General features: G+C 49.3%; 1 long non-coding RNA gene across 2 annotated transcripts in view; it reads right to left on the bottom strand.

The window, feature by feature from the left end:
• Nucleotides 1–4,630: 4,630 nt before the first annotated feature.
• Nucleotides 4,631–13,302, bottom strand: part of LOC129655682 (uncharacterized) — a 12,039-nt gene continuing 3,367 nt past the window's right edge. Inside the window, exons 3-4 of one of the 2 annotated variants that reach the window (XR_008716080.1) lie at nt 6,616–6,800; nt 4,631–5,285 (exon numbers count right to left, since the gene is read on the bottom strand). This is a non-coding gene — a long non-coding RNA (uncharacterized LOC129655682). Of the gene's footprint in view, nt 5,286–6,284; nt 6,801–13,302 lie in introns of those variants that run through there. The other variant, XR_008716079.1, reaches the window with a different exon arrangement.

The raw sequence follows: 13,302 nt of genomic DNA, 5'->3' as shown, positions 1-13,302 counted from the left end.
AGATTTAGAGGTCAGAGAGAGAGAGATTTTCCTGCTGGCTTGACCATGCGTGCTGCCATGAGCTACAAGGAAACACATTCTGCCAACACCCACATGAGCTTGGAAGAGGACCCTGAGCCTTAGACGAGCTCACAGCCCCAGACAACACCTTATGTGCAGCTTTGTGAGACCTTATGTGGAGGACCAGCTAGGCTGTGCCTGAATTCCTGACCCACAAAAATCAGGAGATAAGAATTGGGTGTTGTGTTAAGTGACTAAGTTTGTAGTAATTGGTACTTCTATGCAGCAATTCCATTCAGTGAAGGTACACAAATATACCAGAAGATATCCATAGGTACACAGACAAATATGCAGATGCACAAACCTTCCCACATCTCCATTCACGTGCATACCATGCTTACAGACATACAAGCATATTCATATCCATAAACATATGCACATGCATAAGCACATATGCATTTTGAGTTAAATGTATATATACATGCTTGCATCTGTAAACAAAGATATAGGCATCCATGTTTACGTGAACATTCAGACAGTATAGTCACATGTACATGAATAATAATGATAATCAACATTTATTGAATGCTTTCTATGTGCAGGCAGTGGTCTAAGTTCTTCATACCTATTAACCCATTTAATCAATAATTACATAGACAGACTGAAGCATGCACATGATATATCCATGCAGACCTACATACCAGACCACCTATCTTCTGTAAAATACTATACAACTATATTCAACAGGGGCCTTCCCTTGTGGCTCAGCGGTAAAGAATCTGCCTGCAATGTAGGAACCTCAGGAGACGCAGGTTCGATCCTTGGGTCAGGAAGATCCCTGGAGAAGAAAGGGAAACCCACTCTAGTATTCTTGCCTGGGAAATCCTATGGACAGAGGAGCCTGGTGGGCTACAGTCTTTGGGACTGTAAAAGTGTCAGACACAACTTAGTGACTAAACAAGAGCAACGACAACATATTCCACAGGGGCACAAAGTGAAAAGCTCTCAGCTGGATCGGCTTCTTAGGGAGGGTTCTGGTGGAGTGTTTCTCCCCTCCTAGCAACTTCTTTTCCGCCCCAAGAAGGGGCCCAGAAGCCACCCCTATGCTGACTTCAGTCTTTCCACTAGGTGGTGCTAGACTAGCATCTTTGGGTTTGACCTGCATCTTTGGCTTTGGAGAGCAAAGTTTACATGTTGGGTGAGAAGACAAAGACACCAGGCAGAAAACTTTTCTTGCCACTGTGTTCCATCTCCATCAGCTCCCTTTTTGTTCAACATAGTCCCATCTGTCCTTGAAGCCCTAGGACTACTGGCACCCTTCTCAGCTGGAGCCAAGACTCAGGTGATGGTGCTTGCCTGACACCTCCCTGAGAAGGGAGCCTCTTTCATCTTCACATTTTGTTTATTTAACAGACACTGTGCTCCATATACTATGACCTGGTAAATGTCAACTCAAGCAATCCTCATAACAACCTTATGAGATAGGTACTATTATTATTGCAGATTAGGAAACGGAGGTGCAGAGAGGTTAGGTAACTTGCCTAGGCTCACATAGCTAGTAAATGGCAAGAAGAAAGGTCAGAGGGCAAGAAGTCTTCACCCCATTTCAGAATCAGGTCAGTGGAGGAACCTAGTTTTGAACTCAGAACTCAAGCCCAGAGATGGGCTTTTCTTTCTGAACCCTGGGTTGCATGAAAATTAAGGCTGAGGCTGAAGCTGAGTTGCGGGTTGTGACAGGAGCAGAAGACTCCCTCCTTTGTACCTGCCAATGACCCCTCCCTAGGCTTTGGAGTCCAGGAAGCAACTTTCTGGCCAAGTGGGGCTCTCTCTGGGATTTTCCTGTGAATTCCGCATAAAGGCATAAAAGAAGGGCCAGCTCCCAGCTGATGCCTAGCTGCGGGCGAATCTATAGACTCAGACACCAGAACGGACCTTTTACAAGATACACAACCCATTCTACACTCAATTGCGTGCCATAAATCAGGTTAACCTTTTCAACATGGCTCGGAGAAAATTAATTACTCATATCGGAGCACATGACCTTTTTCCTGGGCAGGAGGAGCAGAGCTTCTCCCAAGTGCTGGGCCCCTTGTTCTCTACGCTGCAGCATTCCAGACTTCAGGAAGCCACCCCATGGCCCACGCAGTCAACCAAGGAAGTCCAGTTACCCATGTGCTTCCAGGGGTGACCATGCCGGGCTACTCAGTGCCCCTCCCAGGGACCGGGTCCTCTTTAGTTGACAATTTGGAGCTGATGAGAGGAAGGAAGACCACCCCGATCCTTGTTGCAAGCCTGGGATTGGGCAGGGGGAGGGGAAAAAGGAAGCGAGAAGCATTAGAAGATTTTGTATTTCCTCCTGGGGAGAGTTTTTTGAGCCCCAAGGAAACTCCCGTTGGGATCAAATGGTAAGTGGCCCACTCAGAAAATTCCCCTAGACTCACCCCACATGTTGACATCATCCAACTGTATCAACATTTGACTAATTGACCCTCCCACCATCTAAGCAACCACCTGACAATTCAAACAACCAAATCCACCACCCACTTAACCAACCAGAAGACAACCATAGGGAAAGCTGGTACTGAATTTCCACTTTGTGCAGCCCTGGGGAATGTGGGTAAGAGGGGGACCCAGGTCCCGCCCTCCAGAGGTGTACAGTTGAAGTGAGAACACGCACTTGAAGCAGGAAACCAGGCAGTGCAGAATTATTGGGTATGTGAGGACAGACGCTGGAAGAATCTCAGAATTTTTTGTTCTCATAGGGGTTGGTCAGCTTTTGTCTTTTTGGTCTCTGTAGTTGTCAGCTGCAGGCAAGGGTAGGCCGCTCAGTCACACACAGTTACCCCTTGACCACTGCCCCAGCCACACATGCCTGTCCTGGTAGTGAGAACAGGACACAGAGGCTCAGAGTTCTGGCTTTTAAGTTGGACAGACTATATTGGAATCCTGGCTCTGCCACTAATTAGCTAGTGATTCTTGGGCAAGTTATCTAACCTTTGAGGCTTCATTTTCTTGTCTAAAAAAATGGGTATCATAAGACCTATCTGAACAGAGAGGCTGAGAATTCAACAAGATGATGTCTGTAGAGTGCTTAGCATAGTACTTGGCACATAGTAAGTGCTCATTAAATGTCAGAGAAAAGAATGATTATTGTCAGCTGCCAGCAGATTCCCAGCAGACTGTGAACCCAGTTCTTAACCTGAGGCTGGGTAGACCACGTGCTTTGAAATGAGTGCTCTCAGGCATGCCTTGAAAGCACACTGTCAGCCAGCTGGTTTAGCTATTCTGAGGCTGAGAGGCCTTTGTTGTGTCTCGGAGCAAAAGTGATGGAGGAGCCCGGACTGATGAGTTTGTGCTCCTGCCCATGAGCAGGACCTGGAGTCTCTCAGTGTCTTTGCTTTATCTAAAGAAAGGACACACAATAACTGGATCGATGAGTGAGAGAAGCCTTTCTTCCCATTCTCACCATGGTTTGGAGCTCTGGTTCCATTAACAGGGTCACCTGCCTCGGGAAGGGGGAGGTGCTGATGCTTATATGAGCACCACTGTCCGCGACCCCAACCTGGGGGATTTCTTAGTTGGTGATGTGCAGGAGGGCAGGACCAGGATAGGTAGAGGTAAGAATAAAGCCAGGAAGAGGTGACACGGCATGCAAAGTGTCACTGCCAGCTTGCGGGTGTGGTGGGAGGGTGGAGCTGTATACCTAGAAGGGAGACAGAGGAGGGGCTGCTGCTGGGTGCTGCCCCTAAGCTGGGGCTCGGAGGGTTGTGGGCAGTGCAGATCCAATCAGAAAGACAGGGTGCTCTTGGGGAACAGATCGTAGTGTGGGCTACTCCCAGGTCCTATCCTTGGCCCCGGGAGATCTCATGGTGTCCTGTAGATTTCACATCACTACCTTTTGAAGACTCGGAAATGGATAAACCCACCATATCAGTCAGCTCAGGCTGCCATAACAAAACACCACAGACTGCGTGGCTTAAACCCCAGAAATTAATTTTCTCATAGTTAAGGAGGCTAGAAGTCCCAGATCAAGTTTCTGGTCTATGGGGGTCCCGCCCTAAAGACTTCATTTAACTTTAATTACTTCCCATCTCTACATATAGCCACACTGAGAGTCAGCATTCACTCGATGAATTCAGTACATGAGTTGGACAAGAATACAGTTCAATCCATAGCACCCATTGCCATCTGCATTCTTGAGACCCAGGCCTGCACATCCAGTACCGTAGGACTCCTTACCTACTGACCCTGGGTGCCTCATTCACCCTGCGGGGCACTGAACTTGAGATCTTCTGTCTGAGAACTGCTGGGCATCCCCAGGGGGTGGGGCTTGGCAGCCATGTTTCTATGTGACTCCTCTCCCAGTCATTACTGATTGGACCACCAGTCGATAACTGACGCAAGCTTCGCCACTCATATTTCCTCTCTCACAGTCATGGAACCATTGGTGCTGGCCAGTCCTGGCTAGTCTTTGGAAATGAGGTACCTTGAGCTCAGGAGTGGGGTAGCAGCCATCCTTGGTTACTCAAGTACATGGAGAAGCTGAAAGAGAAGGAAGAGGGGAGAGAAGATGAAGACAGAAGGTTCTGTGTTCCCATTAGATTTATAGTCCTTTGGATGCTGGGCTCTGGTTCTGCCATTGAGTTTCACAAGACACCCCTGTATCCTCATAACATCCCACTTTAAAAATCCCATGCTGTTCATTGGGTTCTATTATTAGCAACCCAAGAACCTTACTCCAGCAGTTAGGACAAAGACCTTGTTCTTACCAACACTGGGAGAAGGGCATGAGGGGATAGAGAAGGAAAGAATCATGGAGACCCAGGGAAATGTGTGCCAGAGTGTTTCACAAGGAGTGTGAGTAGGATGGAGACCAAGGCCTGTGCACTGTGAGTGTGTGTGTGTGTGTGAGAGAGAGAGAGATGTGGACACTCTGCCTGGGAAGGGATGAATGAGAGAAAGGATAAAGCTGATCAGTGACACACACCTGTGTGCAGGGAGAGGGTCCAGGGGAGGAGCCCGCACGGAGACCCACAGGAGACGCAGGGGCACACAGGGAACAAACTGCGAGGTTTCCCCATTGTCCTTTGGTTCTGAAGATCCTCGGCCTGCTGCCAGGTGAGGGGCGAGGGGCCTCAGGGACACAGACTTGCCCCTGTGCCTTCTGGCCTCTGTGACCACACTGCACCATTGGGCAGACGCCTGCTTCTGGTCTGGGGAGCTCTGTTCTCTCTCGCTGCCTGCTTCCCACCCAGCTGGATGGCTGAGTCCGGATGGAGCCGGAGCTTGAAAGAAACCAAGGATCATGTCCTGACACTGACCTGCTTCCTGCTTTCATCCCGGCTTCCAACACATACATGCAGACACAGGCACACACTGACATACACACAGCCATGCTCTGTCTTGCACACGTGCTAAGTTGCTTCAGTCATGTTTGACTCTTTATAACCCTGTGGATTATAGCCGGCCAGGCTCCTCTGTCCATGGGATTCTCCAGGCAAGAATACTGGAGTGGGTTATCATTTCCTCCTCCAGGGGATCGTCCCGACCCAGGGATCGAATCCGCATCTCTTACATCTCCTGCGTTGGCAGGCGGGTTCTTTACCACTGGTGACACCCGGGAAGCCCGACATACTGACACACAGGCACACTGACATATGTGTAAAAGCACGGAGACGTAAGTATGCACACCTGTACATCAACACACACAGCTCTGCAGATTCACATATATGTAAGGGCATTCATGACATAAGGACACGCAATGACCAGACAATGACCCAGAAGCACACAAGCACAGATATACAAACACACAGACACACTTACAAATGCAGGGTTACACACAGAGTCACAGACACAGACATTCACAGATGTGTGCAGACAGACGTGTAGATACTCGCTGACATGCAAAGGTAGACTTGGCGGCACAAATACATGAACGTAAGCACGTGTGTAGATCCACCCAGGCACAGACACGTGTAGGCACACAGCCCTGCGGCTCCATGCAGATGTGCCCCTGGGCTGTGGTAGTCTAGTCAATAAATTGACTAGATAACCCTCCAATTTCACAACCAGAGAACGCATCATTCAAGGAGGGGAGGTGACTGTCCGCAAGCACCAGTCTCTAAGCACTGGGAGGGGGTGTGGTGAGCAGGCTGCTGGGAGCAGAGGGGGAAGCTGTTCACATCAGCCTCCAGGATAGGGATGGGGAGCTGTGATCAGGCTGGGGCAGGGCCAGGTCTGGGGAGGCAGCAGGGCAGGGGCAGGGAAATTTGTGTCGCCAAGGAGAGGGGCTGGGAAGCTGGGCTCCAGTTCCAGATCGAAGGACAGGGTTGGCTTTCGCTGACTTGAATGGGGCACAGAGAGCGCAGATTCCTGGGGCCTCCCTGGGGCTGTGGCCTTCCCAAGCTCCAGCCCAGAACTGGGATCCCTTATCTCAGTCCCAGTGCTGTGCCGTGGTTGTGTCTGTGGCCAGGCCTGTGCATCTGAGCATGTGCATCCGTGCACGCAGGCATGACCGTATGTGTATGGGTCATAGGTGTGAATGCACATGTCAGAACATACATGCACACACAAGCACACATGTACAGGGCATGCTTGTGTGGTGTACAAACATACATGCATGTTCATGTGTACGTGTGGACATGCAGACATGGCCACGTGCACGTAGTCTGCGTGTGCTGCTGTATGCGTGGATGTCCACACGGTGAGAGGCTGCGTTCTGAGCTGTCACCGCTGCCACCGCCGCTCTGCAGGCTTCCGCTGGGGGCGGCTCCAGATGTTGTTGCAGCATTCCTCATTCACTGCAGAAAATCAAACAAACAAATGAAAAATTAACACCATTGTTAGCCAGGGCCGCCCCTGAGCTGGCAAAGCTGCCTCTCGCTGGCCCAGCTGGACCAGATGGCTGATGCTCCTGGGCTCACCTTGGGCCTTGGCACGGGAGCAGACAGGACCATCAGGAGGCTGGCAGGAGCCAGGCTGCTGCTGGTCAGCTTCTAATGTGACCTCAGAGGCTGTTGGACTCTCTCCTACCCTTCCCCCTCATCTCTAGAGTCCCCTTAGGCGCGTGCTGGGGCAGGAGAGTGGGGGAGGAAAGCAAGGGGAAAGGCGCAGGCACTGGCCATCTAGCATACAGTAGGTGCTCACTAAATGCTGTTGCCTGAATCTTGCATATGAGTCCTCACAACAACAGCCTTTGACAGATCAGGAGACTGAGCCCGCGAGGAATTATTTAGGTTGCTCAAGGCCATGCAGCTTGTGAGCAGAGGCACTGGGATTCAAACCCACCTCTTGTTGTTGAGTTGTTCAGTCGTGTCCGACTCTCTGTGAACCCATGGACTGCAGCATACCACCTCTAATGCACTCTTTAGTTCATTTGTGTCCTATTTTTTGGCCACACTGTGTGGCACGAGGGATCTTAGTTCCCTGACCAGGGATGGAACCCGTGCCATCTTAGTTCCCCAACCAGGGATCAAACCTGTGCCCCTTGCAGTGGGTGCATAGTGTCTTAACTGCTGGACCACCAGAGAGGTCCCACTAATGCGCATGTAAATGCAGGGTCTTCTCACTACTCTATGATGGCTTCTCGGAGTGTGATAGACACAGCGGTGCATTAGAGATGCACTGCGACTTTTCCTGGGGCTTCCCCGGGAGCTCAGCTGGTAAAGAATCCGCCTGCAATGCAGGAGACCCCAGTTCGATTCCTGGGTTGGGAAGACCTGCTGGGGAAGGGATAGGCTACCCACTCCAGTATTCTTGGGCTTCCCTGGTGGATTAGCTGGTAAAGAATCCGCCTGCAATGTGGGAGACCTGGGTTCGATCTCTGAGTTGAGAATATCCCCCGGAGAAGGGAAAGGCTAGCCACTCTAATATTCTGGCCCGGAGAATTCCATGGACTACAGTCCCATTTTTTTCCTACTGAGACATATGGAGGCTGATTCCCTTCCTTGAGGATCTGGCCAGGCCTGGAGACTTACTTGACCAAAGGAATGTGGTGGACGTGAGGCTCTGAGACTTCCAAATCAAGTCCATAAGAACCCTTGCCGCCTCCCCCTACCTCAGGGACCCCCTCAGAGCTCTGAGCCACCATATGAAGTCTGACACCCTGACCGTCCTGCTGGAGAGGCCTGGTGAAGAGCTCTAGTCAAAAGTTCTGGTGGAGCCCAGCCTTCATCCCCTTGCTGAGGTACCGCACACGTGAATGAAGCCATCTTGGAGAAGACCATCTTGCTCTCCAGCTGAAAATCACTATTTCTGTTCCCACTCCAGGGACCAGGAGAATTACCCAGCCAAGCCTAGCCTGAATTTTGATCCACAAAATTGTGAGCTATGATAAAATGATTGTTATTTTAAGCCACGAATTTTTAAAATTTATTTTTAATTGATGTGTAGTTGATTGACAATTTTGTGTTAATTTCTGTTGTCAAGCAAAGTGATTCAGTTATACACATACATATGTTCTTTTTTTATATTCCTTTCATTATGATTTACCCCAGGATATTGAATAGAGTTCCCTGTGTTATACCTAGGACCTTGTTGTTTATTCATTCTATGTGTAACACTTTGCATCTGCTAACCCCAAATTCCTAGTCCATCCCTCCTCCACCTTTCCCCTTCAAGTCACTAGGTTTCGAGGGTAGTTTGCTAGGTAGATATAGGAAAGTGGAATAGACACACATTCACATCAGCGCACACACACGATACAAACGCACCTGCTCACACACACACACATTCACATCCATGTAGATCCCTTTTTGAGTCCAGTTCTTCCATCACCCCCTATAGCAACACCAAGCTCCTGTATGTAATTAAGTTCCTGTTTTCTGGGATGAGAAGTGCTCAAAGCCCAAGAAATGACAATGGCTCCTTATTACCCAGCCGCTTTCATTGTTTGCGGGACTTTTCTCATTTGCATTCTTCCCAAGAATCAGAGCGAGCAATTTTATATGGAAATATATAAAAAATGTGAGAGCAAATCATTCCCAGCGGTGCTGGAGTAGTGATCAGTTCTGCTGCGTGGGTCCTATCCCCTCAGCCCTGCCTCTCACATCTGCTCCAGCCTTGAACCTGCAGTCTGGGACCCGAGATGGACTGGGCTGGTGGGCAGATGACTGAGAGAGAGGCTGGAATGAGCTGGAAAGGGCTCGAAGGCTTCTGGGGGGCTTTGGGGAGAGAGTCACATCCAGGAGCTGAGAAGGGCTGTCCCAGCCCTGGGGCTCTTAGAAGCCACCCCAGTTGTCACCTGGAAGCTGGCTGAGAGTGTAGGAGTGTGGGGTTGTGTGGGTGTGAGGCTGTGAGTGACACTATGGGCTGCGTGCAAGGCCATGTGTGTGCTAGAGTTTGCATATGAGTCTGTGACCAAGGCTGTGGGTGCGTGACCATCCGTGTGACAACGTATGGCAGCGTGCACATGTGAAACCTGGGGGTGGTGTCACACGTCTACCTATGTGCATGTCTGTGAGTGTGTGAGTGTGTGGCCTGGGGGTGCGTGTACTGCTTGTGTCACACACATAAGCCCGTGTGTGGTGGCTGTGGGTGTCAGTGTGTCTCAGGTGCCTATGAAAGTGCCTGTGTGTGTCACCAGGCACCTGTGTGGAACTGCTGGTGTGTGTTTTGGTGAATAGCCATACCTCGGTAGAGGCAGGATGGGTGGCGGTGGGATTTACCAATAGTTGAAGGTCATTTCTGATGTCAGGTACTTTGATGTTCAATAACACTCATCTGAAACATAATATTTTGAGCAATGGTGTTGCACATACAATGAGGAACTAGATGGGCAAAGACCCTGCACCCATGGAGCTCATGGTCATGTGGAAGAGATGGAGAGGGGAGAAATAATTATTCTAATAATTATATCATAATTTTAAAACTAGTTGCTATGAAGGCAAACAACTCAGGCTGTGTGAGACCAACAAGGGGTCCTGATTCATCCTGGGGCTCAAGGTTAAGGGGAGGATTCTTTGAGGAAGTGACATTTTGGCTGAAGCCTAAAGAGTGAGTATGAACTGGTCCAGGCAAAGACGTGTTGGGGAGGAAGAGTGTTACAGGCAGAGGGAACAGTGGGTGCAAAGACTCTGGGGTATTACAGAGCAAGTTCCTTGGAGGAATTGCAAGTTCCTCCAGGGCTGGGGGTGCATAAAAGGAGGCTGGAAAAGTGGCAGGCAGTGGATCTTTGGGGCTTTGGGCCATCTTAAAGGCTTTGGACTTCATCCTACAAGCAACAGAAGACCAGGGAAAGTTTGCCTGTGGGCATGCCTGCCGTGTCAAGAATTGATTGCTAGTCTGCAGAGAGTGGATGCAAAGAAATTGGAGGGGAGGTTTGATGCAGTGGTCCAGGCAAAGAATGGCATTGGCCTGGGAGGTGAGACTGCTGAGACTGAAGATGGAGAGAAGTGAAGAGATTCCAGGGCTGTTTGGAGGTTAGGGTTGACAAGCCTTGGCAGTGGATGGTGCGTGTTAAGTGAGGGCAGGAGAAGGAGGTGTCTGGGATGACACCCAGGATTTTGGTTCCAGTTTCAGGCTTGCTGTAGGTGCCAGTGACTAGATGGTGACACCTGGGGGAGGATGAACTGAAAATTCTAATTTGGATGTGTTGAGTTTGAGATGCCTGAGAGACACAGGGGTGGAAGGATAGATAAAAGCCTGGAGTTAGGGAAGGCTTATGCTGGAGACAGGGATATATGGAGAGTGGAGACCAACAGTGGGAGGGAAAGCAGCTAGGGTGGGAAGAGCCAGGGAGGGAGGTGGCTTTCTTTGCCTTTGTAGAGAAGTCTAAAACTGTTTAGGGACAGTTCTGCATAGTACTCAAGATTCCAGACTTTGCTTCTGGGTATATACCCAAAAGATTTGAAAGAAGGGGCTCGAACAGATATTTGTACATCAGTGTTCACAGAAGCACTATTCACAATAGCCCAAAGGGAGAATGTTCATTCATCAATGGATGAGTGGATAAACAAAATGTAATATACATGTATGATGGAATGTTATTCAGTCTCAAAAAGGAAAGAGATTCTGACACTTAGAACAACACGAATGAAGTTTGAGGACATTCTGCTGAGTGAAATCAGACAGACACAAAAAGACAAAAACTGTATGACTTCATTTATGTGAAGAAGCTGGAGTTCACTGAGACAGAAAATAGAATAGAGATTACCAGTTGAGGGAGGAGGACATGCAGGGTTATTGTTTAAGGGGTATGGAGTTCCAGTTTGGGATGATGAAACGTCTCGGGAGATGGATGGTGCTGATGGTTGTGCAACAATGTGAACGCCCTTAATGCCACTTAAGTGTTCACTTTAAAATGCTTATAATGGTAAATTGTAGGCTATGTATATTTTCCTACAATGAAAGAAAGTATCCCAGACTATGGAGCCAGCTAGAGTGCTGGGTTTGAGTTCCAGCTGTCTCACTTACAAGCTTTGTAACTTTGGGCTAGCTACCGAGCCTGTCTGTGACCTGGTTATCTCATTTATAAAATGGATATCATAATAATACCTATCTTCAGGGTTGTTGAAGGATTACATGAGTTAATATGTGTGATATGTTATCAACTTAGTATACACTTTATGTGGCTATTATTACCTTTAGCAGCAGACCAGAACCTTGGGGTGAGAAGCGGGGCCAATGCCTTGGGGCAGGTAGAATGGACCAGACTTGACTTTGCTTTTGTGTCTTGTCCCTCATGTGCCACTCCAGTATTCTTGCCTTCAGTATCCCATGGACAGAGGAGCCTGCTGGACTATAGTCCACAGGGTCGCCAAGAGTCTGAAGCAACTTAGCACTCCTATTATGCACTATGGCTGGACAGCCAATCTGGGTGAGCTTCTGTGATGGGAACTCTATTAGTTAGGGTTTTCCTGAGAAACAGAACCAATAGGATGTGTGTGTATGTGTGTGTGTGTATGTGTGTGCGCATACACACACATATAAAGGCATTTAGTATAAAAATTGGCCCACATGATTACAGAGACTGGCAAGTCTAAATCTACAATGTGGGCTATAGACCCGGGAGAGCCGATGGTGCAGTTCCTGTCCAAAGGCGGCCTGCTGAACTCCTGTTTGCTCTATGAGGAGGGTTTTTTGTTCTATTCAGGTCTTCAGCTGTCTGGATGAGGCCCACCCACATTATGGAGGGCAACCTGCTTTATTCAAGCCCATGGATTTAAATGTTAATGTCATCCAAAAACACCGTCACAAAAACATCCAGAATAATGTCTGACCAACTAGCTGGGCACCCTGTGGCACTGTCAAATTGACACGTAAAATGAACCATCACAGGAAGTGATTCTCATGCCCTTGGCTGGGGACACGCAGGAGGCCTCAGAAGCGCTCCCTGCAGTGTTGGCTGCCCCCCATCTGTTTCCCATCAAGGCCCACAGAGATCTCTCCAAGCATGGCTCGGATCATGTCACTCCCCTTTGCTCCAGGATGAATATCACATTCTCATTATTACTTTCTAGGCCCTGTTGACCTCCTAGCCAGCTCACCTGTCCACCTGCTGGCATTTCAGTCTTGCTCTCTGTTTTCCAACTGGTCTCCAGCCTTTCCCTGCTCCTTCTCTCCATGTGTTTTTTTGAAGATTCTGGTTCTGACTTCTTGGGAGGATCCCTTACCCAGAACCCTTTGTTCCTGTGTTTCATACCCTGTCTTCACCTGTCTGTTCTGCATCTGGAGTAGCCCCTGGGCCAGACCCTGAGGACCTGCAGGCGGGTTAGAGCTGGGCCAGGGCAAGGCAAATGGGCAGAGCGAGGGCATAATGAACAGGTGCTGTGGGAGCAGAGCACTGTGGGGGAGGGAAAAGTCTGATCCACCAGGATCACGTCCCCCAAAGGAGGCCAGATTCAGGAGGCTGGGTCCTGCTTACCTGCTGCCAGGGGGGCTGTGTTCTCACTCACTCAGTCCTTGTGGTGCAACTAAACCCAAGCCAAGCAGGGTCAGTGTTAAGGGGTGGCTCTGGGGGACTTTAGCTCCCACCTCCAGTCTCCATTAGTATTCACCCGGGTCAGTGTTAAGGGGTGGCTCTGGGGGACTTCAGCTCCCACCCCCAGTCTCCATTAGTACTCACCCGGGTCAGTGTGAAGGGGTGGCTCTGGGGGACTTTAGCTCCCACCCCCCATCTCCATTAGTACTCACCCTCCAAATGACATGAAACAAAAACTGAAATGAAAACTGGGCTTATGATTCCAACATGCCTTTAAGACAAGTCCCCTGGTTGTCTCTTCTGATTGGGTTTTCAAACTCATAAAAATTCTGGAACTAAGATTGGAGCCAGATATTAAGCCTCATTCTCTTTTCAAATAATTC

The sequence above is a fragment of the Bubalus kerabau genome, chromosome 6, assembly GCF_029407905.1.
Source record: "Bubalus kerabau isolate K-KA32 ecotype Philippines breed swamp buffalo chromosome 6, PCC_UOA_SB_1v2, whole genome shotgun sequence".
Classification (NCBI taxonomy): Eukaryota; Metazoa; Chordata; class Mammalia; order Artiodactyla; family Bovidae; genus Bubalus; species Bubalus kerabau.
The sequence above is the reverse complement of the archived record's forward strand: the minus strand, read 5'-3'. Positions and strand labels throughout refer to the sequence as shown.